The following is a 24,487-nucleotide window of genomic DNA, read 5'->3' on the forward strand; positions in this document are numbered from 1 at the left end:
TTATGCATCATTAGCAGGCAGAACAGTGCCTGGCACGTAGTAGGTGCCCAGTAAATATTTTTGAATGAGTCAGATAGCTAATAAATGTTAGAGCCAGGACTTGAAATGAACTCTGCCTGACTATAAAGCCCATGATTTTATTGAACTGGCCTTGAACTAGGATGTAGAAAGGAAGAAAGAAGAAAAGGCTTAAACATCTTTGAGAAACGTTTTAATGTAGGTGGATTTCAATGTATTAAACTAGGCACTCTTCTAGAAATTATTTCATTTATTTTTCGTAACCACCAAGGTTAAGTGCTTTCTTTTTAAACATATGAGGAAACAGAGATGTAGAAAACTTCAGTGATTCTTCCAAGGTAAAAGAGTGAGTCAGAAAAATAAGGGCTCAGATTCTGGTTCCAGACTTTCATCTCCATCCTGGGCTCTTCTCATCCATCACAGTGGCTTATAGACTGCATCCAGAAGAAGGCTTCTGATGGGCCAGGAATATATCTGGCCTGCCATACGATGGGAGGCAAGCATTGCCCCTCCAGGCTTGCCACTGAATGTTGATCAGAATGCCCAGATCTGTGGTGGCTCTCTAGGACCAGAGGCACAAAAATAGAAAGCCGGTAAGTTGAGGGTGGCTGGATACTTGGGAATTCTGTTGGGGCTTGCATCAAATCTGGGAGTTCTCTGCCTCCCCACTCCTAAATTCAATAACTAAAGTTCTCTGTTTCTTAAGATGTTATTAGTTGGCTTTCTGTTATCTGTAGCCAAAACCACTTCTAATATGCTGTACTTCTCTGGAGTGAGAGTGCAGTAAAGACTATGGCATTTATTGTCCATTTTCTAATAAACAGGTGCTATGGCCTGAATGTTTGTGTCCCCCCAAAATCCATATGTTAAAACCTAACCCCTATGGTGATGGTAGGAAGAGGTAGGGCCTCTTAATTAGGTCATGAGGGCTGTGCCCTCATGAAAGGGATTAGTGCCCTTATAAAAAAGGCCTGAAGTGGCTCCCTCACCCCTTCTGCCATGTCACAACACATAGAAGGTGCCATCTATGAACCAGGAAATGGGCTCCCACCAGACACCAAACTGACGCGTACCTTGATCTTGGAGTTGCCATCCTCTAGAACTGTGAGCAATAAATTTCTGTTGTTTATAAATTTCCCAGTCTAAAGTATTTTGTTCTAGTGGCAGTCAAGCTAAGACTAAGATAGTCTTAGCCTAAGACAACAGGTAAATCTTCTTATTTCCAGAGTTCTCAGTGTTCGTATTTTTATCAGTGGTAGGTATTTGTTGGTTGAAAGTATCAGAAAAGAACTGAAGCTAACTTGTAAGAATGAGAGGAAACTATAATAGGAATAAGGGGTGTCTCATGAAACCCAAATACAGGAATTTAGCTGAGCCTTGCAGTGGCCTAAAACCAAGATCTCAAATGCATTTGGCAATCTGTTTCTTTCCAGTGTTTTCTGCTCTGTGTGCTTCATACTTCTCTATATTTGAAAAAATAGACTTTTTTTTTCAAAGTCTTTGAAAAATAGACTTTGTCATCATCAATATTTATATGTAACATATTTAACCACCAGGGAAGAGGCTGAATCTTAAGCCCAATAAAAATTTCTAGAAGAGTAGAAGTGATTGGCTAAACTTGGATCTTATGCCCAGTGGTATAACAACCAGCTCTGCGCAGATGAACTTGGCTTCTTGGGGCTGATCCCCATGCATCATGTGTATGATGAAGCAGAGGAGTTGTGAGAATAGAGGGGCTGGGGAGGCAACCCAGAAACTATCTATTATAAAGTTTCATCTCCTCTGTCTTCTTGAGGCATTCAGTGCTAGTTTTGGCTATTATCAAGGCTAAGTGGCAACCCTGCCTTTACTGCAGTTTGGTCATTCATTCATTTAACATTGAACAGGCTGGATTCCAGGCATCAAGCATGCAGCAATGGACTAAGCTGGGAGTCACTGCCCTCAGAGATCTTATGCTTTCCCCCTTCAGGTATATATGGTGTCCTATATCCTTCTAATAAGTCACCCATTTACCTAAGCTTATTTCAGATGGGTGTTTGTCACTTTGCATCAAAAGAGTTTTGAGTAGTAGCGAAATGGGTAATGGAAGTGGAAAGTTCCCACGACAGCCCCCCATTGCAAAATTGGCTGAGTTAGGATGGAGTGGGGAGTTGTTAGGATGCTGCCTTATGGAGTTGGAATATTTGCCATCTTTGTTAGGTGGTAGAAAATCAGTTGGTTAAAGAATTATCAGTTGTCTGCTAAACTCTGCATTTTATGAACTCAGACCATTATTCATAAAATAGGAACTTGAGGTGACCTGGTAGAAAATGTGAAAATATTTTCTACTTCTAATAAGTTATTGATTTTAGCTGATTTGATAGCAGATAGTGAATAGCTGGGTAGGTTTATAGCTTTGTTTAAAGAATTAATTTGTTTCTGCCTGAAGTTGGCAATTTGAACCATTGAATCAGATAAGCAAGTGCCTTAAGAATACAGCCTCAACATTTGTTAGTGCATCGATTAGGATATTGGATACCTGGGAGGATTCAGAAGAATCAGGGAGACCTGATACTCCAAGATGGCTTCAGCAACTCTGCTCTTGTATCCTTGTGTCTGGAAAAGTTGAAAATGCACATTTAGGGCCGGGCGCGGTGGCTCAAGCCTGTAATCCCAGCACTTTGGGAGGCCGAGACGGGCGGATCACGAGGTCAGGAGATCGAGACCATCCTGGCTAACACGGTGAAACCCTGTCTCTACTAAAAAATACAAAAAACTAGCCGGGCGACGTGGCGGGCGCCTGTAGTCCCAGCTACTCGGGAGGCTGAGGCAGGAGAATGGCGTGAACCCGGGGGGCGGAGCTTGCAGTGAGCCGAGATCCGGCCACTGCACTCCAGCCTGGGCGACAGAGCAAGACTCCGTCTCAAAAAAAAAAAAAAAAAAAAAAAAAAGAAAATGCACATTTAGATGAATAGTGAAGTGGAGACAGCAGCCACAATTAGCTTTGCTCCACTACACCAGCCTTTTGTTCTTCAAACTCAGAGGCAGAGGCCAATAAGCTAAGATTTAGGGAGATGTACAGAGTCCTCAGATTTGATACTGAGAAACTGATGCTAAAAAGTAAGACCCAAATTCAAAAATGAAACTTTGGTAATTTTTCTGGTATTGGCTGCCAGCAAACTGAGTCCTTCATGTGTCTTCTGTGCCCTCCCCATGCAATCAATAGGCCTGGATGACAAAGGACTTAAAAGAGTTGTACTGCAAGAAATGTTCAAGGTTGGTAAACAGAAACCTGTGGTTGTTTTTTCAAATATTAAAACAGCCCTTAGTCCACATTCATGATCCAAACAGAAATGAATTACCCAGGTGGTATAGTCTTCTATAATGAAATCCTCCTCAGTTTTCCTCTTGGTTTTGGCACTGATTGACACTGGCCAAAGGAAGTCTTCCCAGGGGGGTAGAACCCAGGGTGGCCTGAATGACTGGTGAAGGAACAAACAGATATCAATGAGAGTGAGTGGTCCAACAGAATTCAGAGGATACTCTGTCCTGGTGACTCAGTATCATGTTGCTTCCCCTGGCCCTCATTAAGAGAGTCTTCGTATCCTTTATTTGCATGACCTTTGGATAATTAATATATTGGGTAGTTATTATTGGGTGCATTATTTAGCATGTAGGCTGCAAAATTTCAAGAGGTCTCAGTGAGCTGTGTTAAAGAGGAGGAATCAGCATTCACCAGACAACTTGGCTTGAAAATCACTGGCCTCTGGAGTTGGCAGCTGGATGGGGCTTTAAGTTTTCTCCTATTGGGAAACTATTGACTTCGGATGAAATGAAGTAATTTGTCCAACAATAATAATAGCTATATGTATTAATTCCTTACCATATGCCAGGCACTGGTCTAAAGCTTTGTGTTCATGAGTCATTTAATTGTCCCAACTATCATATGAAGTAAGTTCTATTACTATCTGCATTTTACATAGGCAATTAAATGCCTCGCTTAAAGTTGAACTGAGAGTCTATGGTGTGGGTTCTTAGCTATTATATTGTATTTCCTTTTAGGTAACTTACCTTACAGGATTTTGCTTTATTTTTCCTCTCCTATCTCCTACTACCGCATCTTCTTGACAGCCTTCTTCCACCAATATTTTGAGGTGCAACTGACATACAATAGCCAGTTCAAATCGATGAGTTTTGACATATGTTTACACCCATGAAAACATCACTGCACTTCAGATAAGAAGGAACATATCCATTACTCCCCACCCACACCTTTCTCATGTTACTGTAATCTAGCCCTTTCGCTTTTCACTCCAATCCATAAGTGATCACTGACCTCCTTTCTGTCACTATAGATCAATTTGCATTTTTGAGAATTTTATGTAATTGATATCATACAGTATATATTCTTTATTTTCTGCCTTCTTTCACTCAGCACAATTATTTTGAGATCCATCTATGATCAATAATTTGTTTTTATATGTAACTATTATTTCATTATATGACTGCTCCTATGTATGGCAGTATATATCACAGAAGAAGTATAACTGCTGTGAACATTTATGTCCAAGTCTTTATGTAAATGTGTACTTTAAATAAATGTCTAGCAATGAAATGTCTGGGTTGCATGGTAGGTATATGTTTAACCTTTAAGAAACAGCTTAATAGTTTGCCAAAGTGGTTGTTTTTTTTTACATTTTTCACCAGGAGTGTTTGAGAGTTCCAGTTGCTCTGTATCCTCACCACTTGATATAATTAGTCTTTCTAATGTTAGCCATTTTAGCAGGTATGCAGAAGTATTTCATTGTGATTTTAACTGGTGTTTTTCTAGTGAATAATGATGTTGACATCCTTTCAGTGCTTGTTTGCCATCTACATTTCTTCTTTGCTTCTTCAAATATTTTGTCCCTTTTATCTATATTTGGTAGTTTCACTTTATTATTATTATTGGTTCTAGCTCTTCCCTTTGGAATTTGCTTCAATTTCTCAAAGAGGATATTCTACAAATTAGAACACATATGAAGGAGGTACACATGGTTTAGTAGATAGGGCACAAGTTTGGAAATGATCAGTTATATCTGGATATGAATTCAAGCTCCGCTACTTGATAAATTATGTCACCTAGGGCACCTCAGTTAATGTTCCTGAGCTTTAAGGTAACTTGTCTGTAAAGTGGACCTAGTGAACCTATCTCCTAGTATTTCTATAAAAAATAACTGAAACACTCTTCTTTAACAAATGTAAGAACGATTAGAATCCCTTCAATGCCAGATAGTCATGTAAAATATCTAGAGTGGTGTCTTGCTTATTATTTCCTATTTTCTCTCTTCTTCCCTTTCGTACATACAATATATATATTTGTTTTTCCTTTCTTTTCTTTATTCTTTTTTTGAGATGGAGTTTTGTTCTCGTCACCCAGGTTGGAGGGTAATGGCATGATCTTGGCAGTGACCTCTGCCTCCCAGGTTCAAGTGATTCTCCTGCCTCAGCCTCCCCAGTAGCTGGGACTACAGGTGTGCCACCTATTCAAATTAATTAATTAAAAATTAGCATGCCTGGCTAATTTTTGTATTTCTAGTAGAGACAGTGTTTCACTGTGTTGTCCAGGCTGGTCTTGAACTCCTGACCTCAAGTGATTCGCCTGACTCGGCCTCCCAAAGTGCTGGGATTGCAGGCATGAGCCCTAAATACATTTTTTGAAAGAGGCTTATTATACATAAACATGCCTGACACATTCCAATAATACCACACCCCAATACTACCTGCTGTGGTACCAGTCTCTCACCAGGAATTCAGGAACCCTCTGATCTGAGGCTTCTCTTCTTCAGACATCCTGTTTTTTCCCACCGCCCTCATCCCTTTCTGAGTCCCTCCTTGTTTATATCTTGCTCAGATAGGGGAAAAAAAGAAAAAAAAAAAAAAAACCACCACCACCACCACCACCAAAAAAATGGTCATTTAAAAATGTGTGTTGTTTTTTAAAACAATGGTAGAGAATTCCCAGTCTCTCTGTCCACAGGGGCTTAAGATACAGATGATCATCAACAGCTAACAAGAAGGTTTGTTTTTCTCCATTGTGCACAAAGCTTAGTAGTAACTCTCTGGATCTCTACTCTTTCCCATGAGTTTCCATGGGAGCTGAGCTGCCTTTGCTGTGCTCTTGGTGGGGGAAGGGCAGGGTTGGGAGACTTGGTGATAGCTATTGCCCCTGGCTCTCTGACAAGAAAAGAGCAGCTTCCAGACAGGGTTCAACCTGAAAAAAGGCTCCCCTGCTGTGCAGGAATTATTCACTCTAGGATATGCTTCCTGTGCAGTAACATCAAATATTCCCACTGGCTGCAGAAGCTCAGGATTTGACAGCTTAACTGTTTCATGCCCAGTCTGCATGAGCTACAAAAGCCCCTGCCATACAATGCTGTGCATGTAATGGATGCCCTGTCATGGTGGTGTTCCTCCTCATTCTAATTTCCACCCTCAAACAGGTATTGGGGCCATCTCTTGACGTTGCTCTGTGGTTGATGTCACTGAGGTTTTATATGTGTCATCACTACAATCCTCCCAGGGGCTACTTCTTCATGCCTTCAATTCCTGTGGGGCTCACTCCCTGAGTCCTACCCATCCTGGACTAGCTCAACAACTGGCTTTGTAGAAGGTGCCAAGGGACCCTTGAATATCATAGTCTCATTGAAAAAAAAAATGCATTGTCCTCCTAGTGTTTTGGGGCTTAGGCCTTTTCCATAGAATTTTGGCATTCTCTACTCTGAGGAAATACAACAATATTGTATTGAAAAGGCCAGTGAGATATCTGAGACAGCTATTTCTCTCACTAAGTAGAAATCTAGTTCCTTTCGCAGAGAAATTCACAAAAATAAAAAGGCATAGATTACAAAGGGCACAATGGAAGGAGAAGTTGCATTAAACCCAGAGTCCTGCAGGATGCCACAGAAAGACTGGCTTAGACTCAAATGCTAATAGCCCCACTGATGAGCATAGACTACATGAACACAGAGAGACTGCGAGGACAACTTATGCACTCTCTCTCCAGCTGGCAGGAGCAATCTTCCTGGAACAGCTCCCTCCTACCTCCCATCCTCTCTGTGCTTAAAAACTTCTGGGAATCTTACTTCCTGCCCCAAACCTTTTCAGACAAATGAATGGATTGAGAAGTTACCCTTCACAGAAACTTCAGAGCTTTACCTTCAGACAAAATAACTAAAAAACCAAATAAAATATTAAATTAAAATTTTTTGAGACAGAGTCTTGCTCTGTCATCCAGACTGGAGTGCAGTGGTGCAATCATAGCTCAGTGCAGCCTGGAACTCCTAGGCTTAAGTCATCCTCCCACCTCAGCCTCCCAAGTGGCTGGGACTACAGGCATGTGCCACTGTGCCTTGCAGTAAATTAATATTTTATGGAGCAAAGTGGGAAGACTAGAAAAAATAGCAGACAGAGTTTAAGGCACATCCAGAGAATGAGGATAGGAAAGAGGACTTGCCGAGGTCTGAGAATGTGCCAGGCCCTCCCTGTACTAGGCCTAGTCTCACACATCTTCCCCTTCAACCCTCATGAGAGTCCTTTGGAAAAAGATTATAATCTTTAGTTTATGAGTGAAGGGATAGAGGCTTACAGAGTTTGGAGAATTTGTCTCAGATAACCAAGTGATTTGTACAGATCTCGGATTTCATCACAAGTCTGTCTGATTTCCAAAGCTCATGGATTTTTTTCCTGCATGCTTTTTAGCAACCCCTCTGGTCTCCAGCTATGTGTGCGTCAGACCCTGAGGCTGTGCTAGGCCCACCCATACTTGTTTTCTCCATTCTTCACAGTTTTTCTGAAGAGACTCATAAACTGGTGGGAGCTACCCCTTGGGGAAGTGGAGTTTTCCCTCTCCTCCTCTCCTGGACTTTTGTGGAAAACAGCACCTCCTTACCATGCTCCCACCATGAGGAGCAGGGTCTGAGTCTTCCTGTTTCAGACCTGACACTGCTGGTTCCAGTCATTCCTTCATTCCCTATTTCTTGTTGTTTTGCTGGTGGTGTGTATGTTTGTTGGTTTGTTGGTCTGAAAGCAGCTCTGTACTCAAATTTCATTTGGTGAATGAAGATAAATGACCTGCCCTGAGTCCACTGACAATCCCTTCTCCAACTTAGGTTAGTGGTCTGCCCACTTCTTTAAGGGGTTCATTTCCCAGAAGTCTCTCTTGACAATTTTGAATACTAAGAATACCAAGATAAATTAGTCGCAGTCTCAGCCTCCTACTAGTTCCCAGTAGGGTGAGGGAAATAAGTACTATCATGCAGTGTTCAATTCAAGAAATGGGAGCTATTCTAGGTATTTCAAGCAGAAAGGATTTTAATAGGGGAATTAGATGTTTATAAAATCATCCCAAGGGCTGGAAGTATGGACTATAGGCTCTAGCAAGGACTTCCAGAGACAGCTACTACATGTACCCCATCAGGAAGGGAGAATGTAGTCACCCAAAACTGTTGAACTACTGAGTTTTAGATTCTTGAATCTGTAACATACCACATACTTGCATTCTAAGAATCAGAAATCCAGCATAGGAAGCTGTTATTGCTGCTATTAAAACTCTTGACGATTGTAAAACTGTTGATTTGTTACTAGAATATGATGCAGAAAAAAATTCGTCTCCACAACTCTGTTCACCAATAGAAAATGTCTGAAGCAGCAAGAAACTTTGCTTTGCTTCATATCCTGTATGTGTGTATCTGTTGGTGGAACTTAATTTGCATCCAGCACCTTATCTGCAAGGAAGTCTGGAAAATGGACTTATAGTATAGAAGATGAGGGCAGATATTGGGGGAATATCTAACAGTGTCTGTCACAGACTTATGCACACTATGAAAGGCATGGTAGGTCACAAAGAAGAGAGAGACCAGTTCTATCTGGAGACTCAAAGAAAGTGCAGAGAAAACACTCAGCTTGGGCCTTGAATAATATCCTGTAGAAGTCTGCCTTAAAGAGGGCTAAAGGATATTTATGGCAGAGTAAACTTATGTGTTACAGAAGGCAAGCATAGTGCACCTAGAACCATCCTGCACTTCCAGACAAGAAACAGAAGCGAGAAAAAGGATCACAGTGAACAAAGCAATTTGAGTGGGGGCAGGGCCCAGTCCAGGCAGGCCTCATATAACTTGCTCAAGAGCCTAGACTTTCTCCTAATTGATCGGGGACCTTTGGAAGGATTCATGCAGAAGGACAACAAAATGAGATGCTGTTTTAGTCCATTTGTGTTGCTATAAAGAAGTACCTGAGACTGGGAAATTTCTTAAAAACAAACAAAAAAGGTTTATTTGGTTTATGATTCTGCTGGCTGGAAGACTGGACACCTGGTGAAAGCCTCAGGCTGCTTCTATTCATGGTGAAAGGCAAGGAGGAGCCTACATGTGCAGAGATCAAATTGCAAGAGTGGAAGGCAGAGACAGCAAGAGGGCAGAGAGCAAATGCTTTTAAACAACCAATTCAGAGCAGTAGTAACAGAGCAAAACTCATTCACCTCTCTCCATGCTGGAGGGCATTAATTTATTCATGAGCTATCCACCTCCCTGACCCAAACACCTAACATTAGGCCCCAGCTCCAACATTGACCTCCAACATTGAGGATCATATTTTAACAGGTTTCTGGGGACAGACATCCAAACTATAGCAGACAGGTTTTAGAAGGGTCACTCTGGAACCTGTCTGGAGGACGCACTGAGAAGGGGAGAAATCAGAATAAAGGGAACAATTGGGAGGATATTGCCATATAGTAGACTAGACATAGTACCTAAACTAGATCTATGGATGTTGGGATGACGTAGAGAAGTCCTGGAATATATCAGCAAGTTGACTCAATAGGAGTCTATCAAGCTAAAGAAATTGGGAACAATTATTGCTTTTATACTATGCACCAGGCTCTATTCTATGCACTTTGCATGTATGAACTAAGTAGGTTCTATTGTCAATCCAAGTCTACATATGCAAAAACTTCTGCACAGCTGGCAAATGGCAGAGCCAGGATTTGAAACCAGGTAGTCTAGTTTTACCAAACAAATGCTTACTTTGCTCAATCAGTTCCTCTACTGTCAGGGATAAAATCTGCTTTCCTGTACCTTATGAATCTTCATCCCACTTATTAATTCTGGTTTGGACCAGAATCAGGAGTTTTTATTTTTAACCCAGAAGTTCATGGATGAATTTTTGCAAATCTAGTGAACTCTGAAATTGTAAAGAAATTTTAATGATTTTTTTAGCATTTGTGTGTTGTTCACTGGGAAGTGGTAGAAAAGCTTTTCAACAGATTCTCCAATGGGTCTTTGATCTAAAAATAATTGTGAACATTGCTTTAGAGCAGTGGTTCTCAAAGTGTGATCCTGGAGCCAGCAGCATCAGCATCTCCTGGGTACTATCAGGAATGTAGTACCTATCCCAGACCTACTAAATCAGAAACTCTGGGAGTGGGACCCAGAAATCTGTGTTAATAAGTCTTCCAAATGATTCTGATGTGTGCTCAAGCTTGATAACCATTGCCCTAGAGCAAGCATAAACATGAATAATGTGGCAATAGGGTCTGTTCACTGGCCTGGGTGAGACATCCACAGTGGATGTGATGTCAAGGAGGGGAGAACAAAATCATAGAAGGCTGAGATCTTCTTTGGATACTCTCAGGAAGGAAACACTGAGACATAAACTTTGAACTGAGCCGATATTTTGGACAAGGCACTCATGTAGGACTTCTGTGGAGCTCAGAACAGGCATTTCTGGGAGATGCTGAGCTCTTGACTTGCAGCTTAGAAGATGCAACCTGTAGACTCATGCATCATTCCCCAACCCCTCGGAGGCTAGCCGTCCCCCTCTCCCATACAGTTTCTTCTAGGGCTAGAGTTTAGATATCTTGTTTCATCCAAGGTACACAGAACTCTAATGACATTTCACAGAGGATACTTGCCTGGACTCCCAGGGCATTTAGTATCACTGACACCCTAACCACTCACTCTGAGGTGCCAGGGCCCTGGCCCATACATTTGCCCGGCAGCACAACAGCTGTGCAGTCTGTGCAGGATTCATCCCTGAAATGCCAGTCTCTTTCAACATCTTCCTTGAAACACAAAAAGGTCCAGAAACAACCTGCAGTGCTTGGCAATGGAAGTGGTGAGGAACCCTGTGCCCTACTCCCTTGCAGCCCGTCCTCCCCCAGGACCAAGGCTCGGCCTCTTTCTTTCTGCTAAGTCACAAAGCTGGAAAGTGCTGAGGGTAGGGAGAGAGCCTGTCCCTGCTGGTTGGCTTGGAAAGGTTCTGGGAATTCATTATGATCTAAACAACTATTCCAGTTATTCATGTGACTCAGCCCCTGAAATCAGGATCTTCCTGTGTCCACAGGGCCGGGTGTTGCTGACTCAGTGCTGAAGAGGGCACCTTGTCAGCCCTCCTAGGCTCCCAACTCCCCCTCTCCCTCCCCTTCCTCCCCAGAGGACACTGAAGGGAAGCAGATGTGTGAGTAAGCTTCTCAGCCTGTTCAGTTTCATTTTTAAACAAGCAACCAACCTCCTCCCATTCTAGTTCTCACCGCACACATCTGTCAGTCTTCTGTGCATTTCGATAGGGAAGCAATCACAGTCACTTATGCATCATGCATTCACATATGCATTTAGCACAGGTTTAGCCTGCACCTACTGTGTGTCCAGCTGATTGCTAAGGGCTCAGATCCAGAGAGAGACATGCGCTATACCTGCCCATAACATTCAGGGGTCTAGTGGGGAACATACATTAATGGACAATAAGGATGCAATGGAAAAAGCCCTGTAGCAGAGCACTTTTAGCTCTATAGAGAGCTTTGAGAATGCCGAGTTGCAAGTGCCAACCCTTTTTAGGTGTCTGGCATTCCTCTTCAACAAACAGCAGAATTCATAGAGTGTGGTTGGGAACTACTTCATCTATGAGAACTAGAGAGAGAAGAAAATTCCAGGAACCAACATGGCACAAGAAAGGGCTTTCTGGAAGGCTGAAGAAGGCTGCAAGGGTGTGGAGACTAAAGTGACAAGTTTTACAGTTTTCCCCAAGGGCCTTTTTTTAAAAATATTTACCATTTTTATTTGTAAATTTGAAACACATAACATGGAAAAGGAAAATAGGAAGAGAAAAAGAAAATATATATGTGTGTGTGTGTGTGTGTGTATATATATATATATATATATATAGCTTAGTGTAATACTTTGAGCATTTTTTGTTTGTTTTGTTTTTCCCTGAATATCTCCTTCTAGGTGAATTCTATCCATCCAGTTACTCTACTGCAGTACATCATACCACTCTAGATTTGCAACACAGATGATTTCATGAGACGCCCCTTCATTTCTGTCTTGAATTGTTTCCACTCTTTTCTCCAATACCTCTTTAATCTTTGTTGTTTTATTCCCCAGTTCCACTGGCGGTGGAAGGTGGCGGGGGATCCTTAATATATGGTCAAAAGTAGATCTGTGGGTGGCACCCAAGATGGCCAAATAGGAACAGCTCCAGCCTCCAGCTCCCAGCGTGAGCGACACAGAAGACGGGTGATTTCTGCATTTTCAACTGAGGTACCAGGTTCATCTCACTGGGGTGTGTCGGACAGTTGATGCCAGTCCATGGGTGCAGCCCGATCAGCGAAAGCTGAAGCAGGGCAAGGAATCGCCTCACCTGGGAAGTGCAAGGGGGAAGGGAATTCCTTTTCCCAGCCAAGAGAAATTGAGACACACAACACCTGGATAATCAGGTAACTCCCACCCTGATACTGAGCTTTACCAAGGGTCTTGGCAAATGGCACACCAGGAGATTATATCCCATACCTGGCCCAGAGGGTCCCATGTCCATGGAGCCTCCCTCATTGCTAGCACAGCAGTCGGAGATCTAACTGCAAGGCGGCAGTGAGGCTGGAGGAGGGGCGCCCGCCATTGCTGAGGCTTAAGTAGATAAACAAAGCCGCCAGGAAGCTCGAATTGGGTGGAGCCCACCGCAGCTGAAGGAGGCCTGCTTGCCTCTGTAGACTCCACCTCTGGGGACAGGGCATAGCTAAACAAAAAGCAGCAGAAACCTCTGCACATGTAAAAATCCCTCTGTGACAGCTTTGAAGAGAGCAGTGGTTCTCCCAGCACGGAGGTTGAGATCTGAGAATGCACAGACTGCCTGCTCAAGTGGGTCCCTGACCCCTGAGTAGCCTAACTGGGAGACATTCCCCACTAGGTGCAGACCGACACATCACACCTCACACGGCTGGGTACACCCTAAGACGAAGCTTCCAGAGCAAGAATCAGACAGCAACACTCGCTGTTCGGCAATATTCTATCTTCTGCAGCCTCCACTGCTGATACCCAGGAAACAGGGTCTGGAGTAGACCACAAGCAAACTCCAACAGACCTACAGCTGAGGGTCCTGACTGTTAGAAGGAAAACTAACAAACAGAAAGGACACCCACACCAAAACCCCATCAGTACGTCACCATCATCAAAGACCAAACGGAGATAAAACCACAAAGATGGGGAAAAAGCAGTGCAGAAAAGCTGGAAATTAAAAAAATCAGAGCACATCTCCCCCTCTAAAGGAACGCAGCTCATTGCCAGCAACAGAACAAAGCTGTACAGAGAATGACTTTGACGAGTTGAGAGAAGAAGGCTTCAGTCGATCAAACTTCTCAGAGCTAAAGGAGAAACTACATAACCAGCGCAAAGAAACTAAAAACCTTGAAAAAAGAATGGATGAATAGATAACTAGAATAAAAAATGCAGAGAAGACCTTAAAAGAACTGATAGATATGAAAACCATGACACGAGAACTACGTGACAAATGCACAAGCTTCAATAACTGACTCGATCAACTGGAAGAAAGAGTATCAATGATTGAAGTTCAAATGAATGAAATGAAATGAGAAGAAAAATGTAGAGAAAAAAGAGTAAAAAGAAATGAACAAAGCCTCCAAGAAATATGGGATTATATGAAAAGACCAAAACTACGTCTGATTGGTGTGCCTGAAAGTGACAGGGAAAATACAAGCAAGTTGGAAAACACTCTGCAGGATATCATCCAGGAGAACTTCTCCAACCTAGTAAGGCAGGCCAACATTCAAATTCAGGAAATACATTGAACACCACAAAGATACTCCTCGAGAAGAGCAACTCCAAGACACATAATTGTCAGATTCACCAAAGCTGAAATGAAGGAAAAAATGTTAAGGGCAGCCAGAGAGAAAGGTCGGGTAACCCACAAAGGGAAGCCCATCAGACTAACAGCAGATCTCTCGGCAGAAACTCTCCAAGCCAGAAGAGAGTGGAGGCCAATATTCAACATTCTTAAAGAAAAGAATTTTCAACCCAGAATTTCATATCCAGCCAAACTAAGTTTCATAAGTGAAGGAGAAATAAAATCCTTTACAGACAAGCAAATGCTTAGAGATTTTGTCACCACCAGGCCTGCCCTACAAGAGATCCGGAAGGAAGCACTAAACATGGAAAGGAACAACCAGTACCAGCCATTGCAAAAACATGCCAAAATGTAAAGTCCATCGATGCTAGGAAGAAACTGCATCAACTGACAAGCAAAATAACAAGCTAATATCATAATGACAGGATCAAGTTCACACATAAAAATATTAACCTTAAATGTAAATGGACTAAATGGTCCAATTAAAAGACACAGACTGCCAAATTGGATAGAGTCAAGACCCATCAGTTTGCTGTATTCAAGAGACCCATCTCACATGCAGAGACACACATAGGCTCAAAATAAAGGGATGGAGGAAGATCTACCAAGCAAATGGAAAACACTCTGCAGGATATCATCCAGGAGAACTTCTCCAACCTAGTAAGGCAGGCCAACATTCAAATTCAGGAAATACAGAGAACACCACAAAGATACTCCTCGAGAAGAGCAACTCCAAGACACATAATTGTCAGATTCACCAAAGCTGAAATGAAGGAAAAAATGTTAAGGGCAGCCAGAGAGAAAGGTCGGGTAACCGACAAAGGGAAGCCCAAAAAAAGGCAGGGTTTCCAATCCTAGTCTCTGATAAAACAGACTTTAGACCATCAAAGATCAAAAGAGACAAAGAAGGCCATTACGTAATGGTAAAGGGATCAAGTCATCAGGAAGAGCTAACTATCCTAAATATATATGCACCCAATACAGGAGCACCCAGATTCATAAAGCAAGTCCTAAGAGACTTACAAAGAGACTTAGACTCCCATACAATAATAACGGGAGACTTCAAAACCCCACTGTAAACATTAGATAGATCAACGAGACAGAAAGTTAACAAGGATATCCAGGAATTGAAGTGAACTATGCCCCAAGTGGACCTAATAGATATCTACAGAACTCTCCACCCCAAATCAACAGAATATACATTCTTCTCAGCACCACATCACGCTTATTCCAAGATTGACCACATAGTTGGAAGTAAAGCACTCCTCAGCAAATGTAAAAAACAGAAATTATAACAAACTGTCTCTCAGACCACAGTGCAATCAAACTAGAACTCAAGACTAAGAAACTCAATCAAAACCGCTCAACTACGTGGAAACTGAACAACCTGCTCCTGAATGACTACTGGGTACATAATGAAATGAAGGCAGAAATAAAGATGTTCTTTGAAACCAATGAGAACAAAGATACAACATACCAGAATCTCTGGGACACATTTAAAGCAGTGTGTAGAGGGGAATTTATAGCACTAAATGCCCAAAAGAGAAAGCAAGAAAGATCTAAAATTGACACCCTAACATCACAATTAAAAGAACTAGAGGAGCAAGAGCAAACACATTCAAAAGCTAGCAGAAGGCAAGAAATAACTAAGATCAGAGCAGAACTGAAGGAGATAGAGACACAAAAAAGCCCTTCAAAAAATCAATGAATCCAGGAGCTGGTTTTTTGAAAAGATCAACAAAATTGATAGACTGCTAGCAAGACTAATAAAGAAGAAAAGAGAGAAGAATCAAGTAGACGCAATAAAAAATGATAAAGGGGATATCACCACTGACCCCACAGAAATACAAGCTACCATCAGAGAATTCTATAAACATCTCTACGCAAATAAACTAGAAAACCTAGAAGAAATGGATAATTTCCTGGACACTTACACTCTCCCAAGACTAAGCCAGGAAGAAGTTGAATCCCTGAATAGACCAATAGTAGGCTCTGAAATTGAGGCAATAATTAATAGCCTACCAACCAAAAAAAGACCAGGACCAGATGGATTCACAGCCGAATTCTACCAGAGGTACAAGGAGGAGCTGGTACCATTCCTTCTGAAACTATTCCAATGGAAAAAGAAGGAATCCTCCCTAACTTATTGTATGAGGCCAACATCATCCTGATCCCAAAGCCCGGCAGAGACAAAAAAAAAAAAAAAAAAAAGAGAATTTTAGACCAATATCCCTGATGAACATCGATGCAAAAATCCTCAAGGAAATACTGGCAACCCGAATCCAGCAGCACATCAAAAAGCTTATCCACCATGATCAAGTGGGCTTCATCCCTGGGATGCAAGGCTGGCTCAACATATGCAAATCAATAAACACAATCCAGCATATAAACAGAACCAAAGACAAAAACCACATGATTATCTCAATAGATATCATTGAGATATCATTGTCAAAGGAAAGGCCTTTGACAAAATTCAACAGCCCTTCATGCTAAAAACGCTCAATAAATTTGGTATTGATGGAATGTATCTCAAAATCATAAGAGCTATTTATGACAAACCCACAGCCAATATCATACTGAATGGGCAAAAACTGGAAGCATTCCCTTTGAAAACTGGCACAAGACAGGGATGCCCTCTTTCACCACTCCTATTGAAAGTAGTGTTGGAAGTTCTGGCTAGGGCAATCAGGTAAGAGAAAGAAATCAAGGGTATTCAGTTAGGAAAGAAGAAGTCAAATTGTCCCCGTTTGCAGATGACATGATTGTATATTTAGAAAACCCCAGTGTCTCAGCCCAAAATCTACTTAAATTGATAAGCAACTTCAGCAAAGTCTCAGGATACAAAATCAATGTGCAAAAATCACAAGCATTCTTATACACCAGTAACAGACAGAGAGCCAAATCATGAATGAACTCCTATTCACAATCACTTCAAAGAGAATGAAATACCTAGGAATCCAACTTACAAGGGATGTAAAGGACCTCTTCAAGGATAACTACATACCACTGCTCAGTGAAATAAAAGAGGACACAAACAAATGGAAGAACATATCATGCTCATGGAGAGGAAGAATCAATATTGTGAAAATGGCCATACTGCCCAATGTAATTTATAGATTCAATGCCATCCCCATTAAGCTACCAATGACTTTCTTCACAGAATTGGAAAAAACTGCTTTAAAGTACATATGGAACCAAAAAAGAGCCTGTATTGCCAAGACAATCCTAAGCCAAAAGAACAAAGCTGGAGGCATCAGGCTACCTGACTTCAAACTATACTACAGTAACCAAAACAGCATGGTACTGGTACCAAAACAGAGATATAGACCAATGGAACAGAACAAAGCCCTCAGAAATAATGCCATACGTCTACAGCCATCTGATCTTTGACAAACCTGACAAAAACAAGAAATGGGGAAAGGATTCCCTATTTTATAAATGGTGCTGGGAAAATTGGCTAGCCATAAGTAGAAAGCTGAAACTGGATCCTTTCCTTACTCCTTATATGAAAATTAATTCAAGATGAATTAGAGACTTAAATGTTAGACCTAAAACCATAAAAATCCTAGAAGAAAACCTAGGTAATACCATTCAGGACATAGGCATGGGCAAGGACTTCATGTCTAAAACGCCAAAAGCAACAGCAACAAAAGCCAAAACTGACAAATGGGATCTAATTAAACTAAAGAGCTCTTGCCCAGCAAAAGAAACTACCATCAGAGTGAACAGGCAACCTACAGAATGGGAGAAAATGTTTGCAATCTACTCATCTGACAAAGGGCTAATATCCAGAACCTACAAAGAACTCAAACAAATTTACAAGAAAAAAACAAACAACCCCATCAAAAAGTGGGCAAAGGATATGAGCAGACACTTCTCAAAAGAAGACATTCATACAGCCAACAGACACATGAAAAAATGCTCATCATTACTTGCCATCAGAGAAATGCAAATCAAAACCACAATGAGATACCATCTCACACCAGTTAGAATGGCAATCATTAAAAAATCAGAAAACAACAGGTGCTGGAGAGGATGTGGAGAAATAGGGACACTTTTACACTGTTGGTGGGACTGTAAACTAGTTCAACCATTGTGGAAAACAGTGTGGCGATTCCTGAAGGATCTAGAACTAGAAATACCATATGACCCAGCCATCCAATTACTGGGGATATACCCAAAGAATTATAAATCATGCTGCTATAAAGACACAAGCACACGTATGTTTATTACAGCACTATTCACAATAGCAAAGACTTGGAATCAACCCGAATGTCCATCAGTGACAGACTGGATTAAGAAAATGTGACACATATACACCATGGAATACTATGCAGCCATAAAAAGGGATGAGTTTGTGTCCTTTGTAGGGACATGGATGCAGCTGGAAACCATCATTCCCAGTAAACTATCGCAAGAACAGAAAACCAAACACCGCATGTTCTCATTCGTAGGTGGGAATTAAACAATGAAATCACTTGGACACGGGAAGGGGAACATCACACACCGGGGCCTATTGTGGGGAGAGGACAGTGGGGAGGGATAGCATTAGGAGATATACCTCATGTAAATGATGAGTTAATGGGTACAGCACACCAACATGGCACATGTATACATATGTAACAAACCTGTATGTTGTGCCTATGTACCCTAGAACTTAAAGTATAATAATAATAAAAAATTAAAAATAAATAAAATAGTAGATCTGTGGCAATAAAATTAACAGTTCAAATTATTTTTTTTTAAACATAGAAGCAGTTTTCCCATTGTCTTTTAATTGCTAGTTGGAGAAATTTTTTTAATAGCTTCATTCTTGTCCTTTTCTTAAGTCTGATAGACACCATGTACTAGGCAGGATGGCTCAATTTTCCCAGATAGTAAACTGCTTGAACTTTCCTTCCTTGTTTGATGGGGGAAAGGTGGCATGAAAAAAAGAAAGATCACATGCTGTTGAATGAAAATTAAAGAAAATATGGCCATCTATCATGTATCAAGCCTTTACATGTATAGTATCATATCTCATTAACTACTAAAAGAACACACACACACACACACACACACACACACACACAGAGTAGATACTGAGGTACAGAAAGCTTAAGTAGCCTCACTGAGTGTGGCTGAGCCAAGATTAGGGCCTGTGTTGTTGCGACTTACAAACTTACTGTACATGTAGGTACCTAATGCAAAGAGATGCTCAGATCCCATTTTACAGATGGGAAAACTGAGACTTGGAGAAGTTAAGTAACATCTCCAAAGCCATACAAATAGTATGTGAGGTGGCAGATCTTCAGACCCAGGTGTGTCTGAATTCAAAGTCTGTGCCCTTTCCGCCACACCATCCTGTTTTTGTCTTTTTTTTTTCTTTCCATTTTTGAGACCAGATTTCATTTCTCTTTAGGATCTAGTCTGAATCTCTATAAACATGGAATCTGATACCATTGTCATCCAGGATTATGATTTTAATCCATTGCAACATTAGAATTAGAATGCTTAAGCTTAACCCCAAGCATACTTCCTTATATTCATTCATTCATTCAATACGTTTATATTGAATATTCCTCTGTTTGTGCCAGACCCAGGTCCCAAGAAAAGAGCAACGAAAAAGACAGGCAGGCAGGGTCCTCTCTTCTTGTGGACTATTGAGTATATCAGGGAGAGAAAAATGTGAAGTAATAGTTACACAACTGATCCGTGTATTACAACCGTAGAAAGTGGTATTATAATGATAGCTACACTTCCATTGTTTACTATGTGCCAGTACCTATCCGAGGCAATCTACATATATTAACTCATTTCATTCTCATAGGCATATGAAGGAAGTAGAGAAATCAAGGAAGACTTCTTGAATGAAGTGTCAGCTCAGTCTGGAAAGGGAAATTATGTTAAGGAGAGGGAGTTGGGAAGGAACATGAGTAGTCTAGGACTGTGCTGGCCAGGTAATCCTTAGCTACATGAGGCTATGGCGCATTTGAAATGTGGCTAGTCTGTATTGAGGTGTGCTATAAATGTAAAATACACACTAGGCTTCAAGACAGTATAGAAGAAAATATGTATGATAGTGTGTTAATTTTTTATGTTGATTACATGTTGAGATTATATTTTGGGTATACTGGGTTAAATCAAATATGCCATTAATATTAAATTTACCTGTTTCTTTTTACTTTTTTTTAATGTGGCCTCTAGAAAATTTAAAATTAAATATGTGCCTCACATCATATTTTGATTGGACAGTGCTGCTCTAGCAATCTGGGAAGCCTCAGGGAGCAGATATGTCAGGGGAACAAGAACTTAGAGGATCACGGAGAATGATGAGAGAAGAGAAAAAAAACTGTTGAAAGCAAATGTAAATTACCAACTTTCTAATCTGCAGGTCAGAAAGGGTCATTGCAACCTTTGCAAGCCCCAAATCTGACAGGTTGGGGCCCACTGACTTCTGAAAATAGTATCATTCTCAAAACCAGCTCCAGCTGTGAGCCAGGGGATGGTTAACGGCTGTTTTTGAGGCAGATTTTGTAGATGAATGAGGCAAGAATCATTAGGGCAAAACAGTAAATAAAATTGCAGGAATATCTCAGGGTAAAAGTCAAGTCTTTAACAATGGCTGGGCCAGCCCTCTAACATCTTCCTGCCTGCCCCTTTACCTCTCTGGCCTCGTGTATTCAGCTTCTTCCCCATCCCTACCCCTACTCTGGTTACAAAGGCCCCTTTGCTGAGCCTCAAACACCCCAGGTATGCTCCTGACTCAGGACCTTCGTGCTGGCTGTTCCACCTGTTGGAAACACTCTTCCCCTAGCTATCGCATGGCTTACTATCTTAACTCACCTCATCAATAAGGCCCACCCTGACCATCTTATTTAGAATTGCAACTCCAATTGCACTCCTTTACCCTACTCTTGTTTTCCTTTTTATAACTTTTATTACCTTCTAATATATTCAATAATTTACTCTTTTATTATGTTTACTGTTAATCTCTCTATTAAAAAGTATGTTCTCCAAAGACAGGGATCTCGGTTTTATTTCCTTCATTATCCCCCACACCAAGACAGTGCCTGGCATACAGCACCTGCTCAATTAACTTTGTTTTTTGAATGAATGAAAGTGTCAGTGGTGATGCTCAGGGCAGGTTTGGTCAATGGACAGGCATCCTCTGTGCACCCTCTCCTCTCCTGAAGAAAATGACTCCTTTTTCCTCTCCTGCAGTTGGATTTAACTAACCTTGCTTCCCGTTCAGTTTTTACTACTCAGGGTTCTGCCCTGTTCTGGATCCCACACATAGGGTCCCAAGAGAGTAAAAGCAGCAGTGAATGCAGAAGAAAACGCCCTGGATTGGAAGTTGGGATTCCCAGGTGCCTTCCCGGCTTAGCAGCAACCCACCTGTTTCCCCAGCTGTCAAGGGTTCCAGGCTCAGTGGGAGGCTGAACAAGGTGCTGACCGAGTTCAGAAGGAAAATGAGGGGAAAATCGTTACCTAAAGGGCAGTGGCTCTCCAGGGATGGTCCTTGGACCAAAGGAATCAGCATCACCACCCTAAACCCACAGAATCAGAAACCGTGGAGGGAGCCAGAAACGTGTTTGCATAAAGCCTCTGGGTGATACTGATGGACTCAAGTTTGAGAACTGCTGCTCTGGGGGAAAGAAGGGACTTTGTTGGAGCCTTGCAGGCAGGGACGGACTTAATAGGTCAGGCGAGAGGACAGGTCCCCGCGAGGGCGGACTAGCACTGGGTTGGGTCCGTACATCAAAGTCTGCGCAGTGTGGTCCCGGCCCAAGTCTGACCTGGGAAGTTGGAAAGGTCAGGGTTCCTACGTGCTTCCACCCCCACCCCAGGAAAGTCCCGGCGTCGAGGCCCTGACCCTCCGCCGGCACTCCCGCCTCTCCTGCAGCCGCAGCCCCGCCCGGGAAAAACCGCTGCGACCCGGGGCAGGTCCGTTCCCCACCCCGCCTCCACCCCCCGCGCCCCCCCCGCCCCCCCCCGCCCCCCGCCCCCCGCCCCCCGCGCCCCCCCTCCCCGCCCCGCTGCTCGCAGCAGGCGGTTCCTGGCCTGGCGCCCTCACGCCGCGCTGGTGGGGAGCGCGGTCCCTCCGCCCCGTGGCAAGATCCCTCCGCAGCTGCCCTGCGCCTCCGCTGGCCGCGTGGCGCCCTCTCTGCTGCCTCGACTGACTGTCTATTCCGTGTCTTGATTGTGGCCTCTGCCTCTCCCCCTTCCGATTTCGTTCGATTTCTTTCTACAGTTACTAAGCTCCCACTGTGTGCCCTGGACGGGACTAGACGCAGCAGGTAACAGGAAACAAAGGCACCTGCCGCGCTGAAGTTTCTCCGCATCTCCCTCCATCCTCTGCTCCATCCCCACTCCCAGCATTTGTCCCCTCCCTCCTCTTCTTCTTCTTCTTCTTCTTTTTTTTTTTAATTTGATCTAAAGGAACCTTTCTTCTGGAAGACCTCACAGTAAAATTAAAAAGCCTACTTTTATCTGACTTCTAGAAAGTTGCAATTAAAATGTACATCTTACCTTGACTCATGCCAACAATTTAAGCTGTTATCAGCTATTAACACCTCGACCAGAATGAGTTTATTAATCTAAAGCAGACAGCTTTATCCTATGGAGGTCACCTACTTGAGAGAAACTATTATTTATATACTTTCACTTTTGTGCCACTCACTCATTCAAGGAAAAATATTCAGTCATTCAACTATTTATTGAGCACCTAGTATGTGCCAGCATTATTCTTGACGAGCACTGCTCCATAGAAATAGTATTAACTACATACGACATTTTAAATTTTCTAACAGCCACATTAAAGAAAGTAAAAAGACATAAGTAAAAGTAATTTTAATAATTTAACCCAATATGCCCTAAATATTATTTCAATATGTGATCAATATAAAAATTATCGATAAAATATTTTACATTTACTTTTTTTTTATGCTGTGTCTTTGAAATGTTGTGTGTATGTTACACTTCCAGCTCATCTCAGTTCCTGCTAGGAACATCTCAAATGCTTAATAGCCACATTGGCTAGTGGCCACTGTGCTAATCAGTGCAATTCTAGACACTTGGAGAACAGCTATGGAAAGACAAAGGAAGAAAGTCAATAAACTCATGAACAAATAAAATAATCATAAGTAATGTTCAATGCTAGGAAGAAATTAAAACAAAGTAATGACATAGAATGATGGACATGACCTTATTTAACCCTTTCGATACCCCCCTCAAGTTGAGTAATAGTATATAACAATGTTATATAACAGTTTTATAGCTACAAAAACTGAGGCTGAGACACAAAGAAACTTGTCCAAGCACTTACAACTGGCAAATTCTATGTCCAGGATTCAGATCCCAGCTTGACTGCCTTCCGTGCTGGTTTCCATTACTCTACAAGGCCAGGTCATAAAGAAGACAGAGGGGAGGGAGGAGGAGTTGAATGGCTTTTGGGGTTTAAACTTTTGAGCACTGAACTAGGAATTTGGTGCTGCTGTGTGTTATTGATTAGGTCCCATGACCTCTCTGGGCCCTCCTCACAGGTAACATGGAAGGCCTGGCCTTTTTCAGGGGACCATTCCCCAAGGGAATACAGAGTTGTGAATAAAATAGTTAAACTTTGTATCCTCAAATGTACCTGCTTTTACACAAGTTTTGTGAAAAGCTCAAAGTATTTTTTTCCTTAGTTCAGGTGGACTAGACTAGGGTCTAAAGACAATAGGGACAACATTGCATAGTGCTAGAAGCAGGGGGCTTTGAGTGGTGGTTGGCTGGTCATCCTAGCTATGGAACCTTAACTGTTTTGAGTTTCAGTTTTCTTTATTTTAAAACAGGTATCTACCTCATGGCATATTTGTAGAAGGAAAATGGAATGTTGCATGTAAGCATTTAACATAGCAACTAGCACATAGTAATCACACAATAAATATTGGCCATTATATGAATAGCCCCCATGGGTATTATACATTTGGCATTCAAAAGACTTGAATTTGAGTTTTAAATCTATCACCTACAGGCTGTGTGACTTAAACAAATCAATTAATATATCTAGTTCATCTGAAAAATGGGAACAAGAACATTATTTATACAATCTGCCACAGTGTCTTCATAATTGTCAACTAACATTCTGTATATAAATGTGCTTTGCAAGCTGTGAAGTGCTGTGCCCATGTTGATAAATCTTGGTAGTTATTGTTCTGTCAAGGCTTCATATCCAGTCCTTTGCAGATCTGAGCTGCCTCATCATTGCCTTTGTAGCAGAAAACTGAGAACTCAATCTTATTTTTCTTTGTACCAGCAGTGCTCATCAAAATGTTTTGTGTGCAGTGTGCCCAGATGA

General features: G+C 41.9%; 1 long non-coding RNA gene across 2 annotated transcripts; it reads right to left on the reverse strand.

Moving 5' to 3' along the window:
- Positions 1–202: 202 nt before the first annotated feature.
- LOC105495148 (uncharacterized) lies at positions 203–22,374 on the reverse strand. 2 transcript variants are annotated; one of them, XR_011609264.1, is made up of 4 exons: positions 22,223–22,374; positions 3,360–3,479; positions 2,537–2,613; positions 203–580 (listed from the first exon to the last, which is right to left on the reverse strand). It is a non-coding gene; the product is annotated as an uncharacterized lncRNA (long non-coding RNA). The 2 variants fall into 2 exon arrangements; XR_011609263.1 differs by lacking the exon at positions 22,223–22,374 and adding an exon at positions 21,544–22,084.
- Positions 22,375–24,487: the final 2,113 nt, after the last annotated feature.

This window comes from Macaca nemestrina, chromosome 1, assembly GCF_043159975.1.
Source record: "Macaca nemestrina isolate mMacNem1 chromosome 1, mMacNem.hap1, whole genome shotgun sequence".
In the NCBI taxonomy this organism is placed as follows: domain Eukaryota; kingdom Metazoa; phylum Chordata; class Mammalia; order Primates; family Cercopithecidae; genus Macaca; species Macaca nemestrina.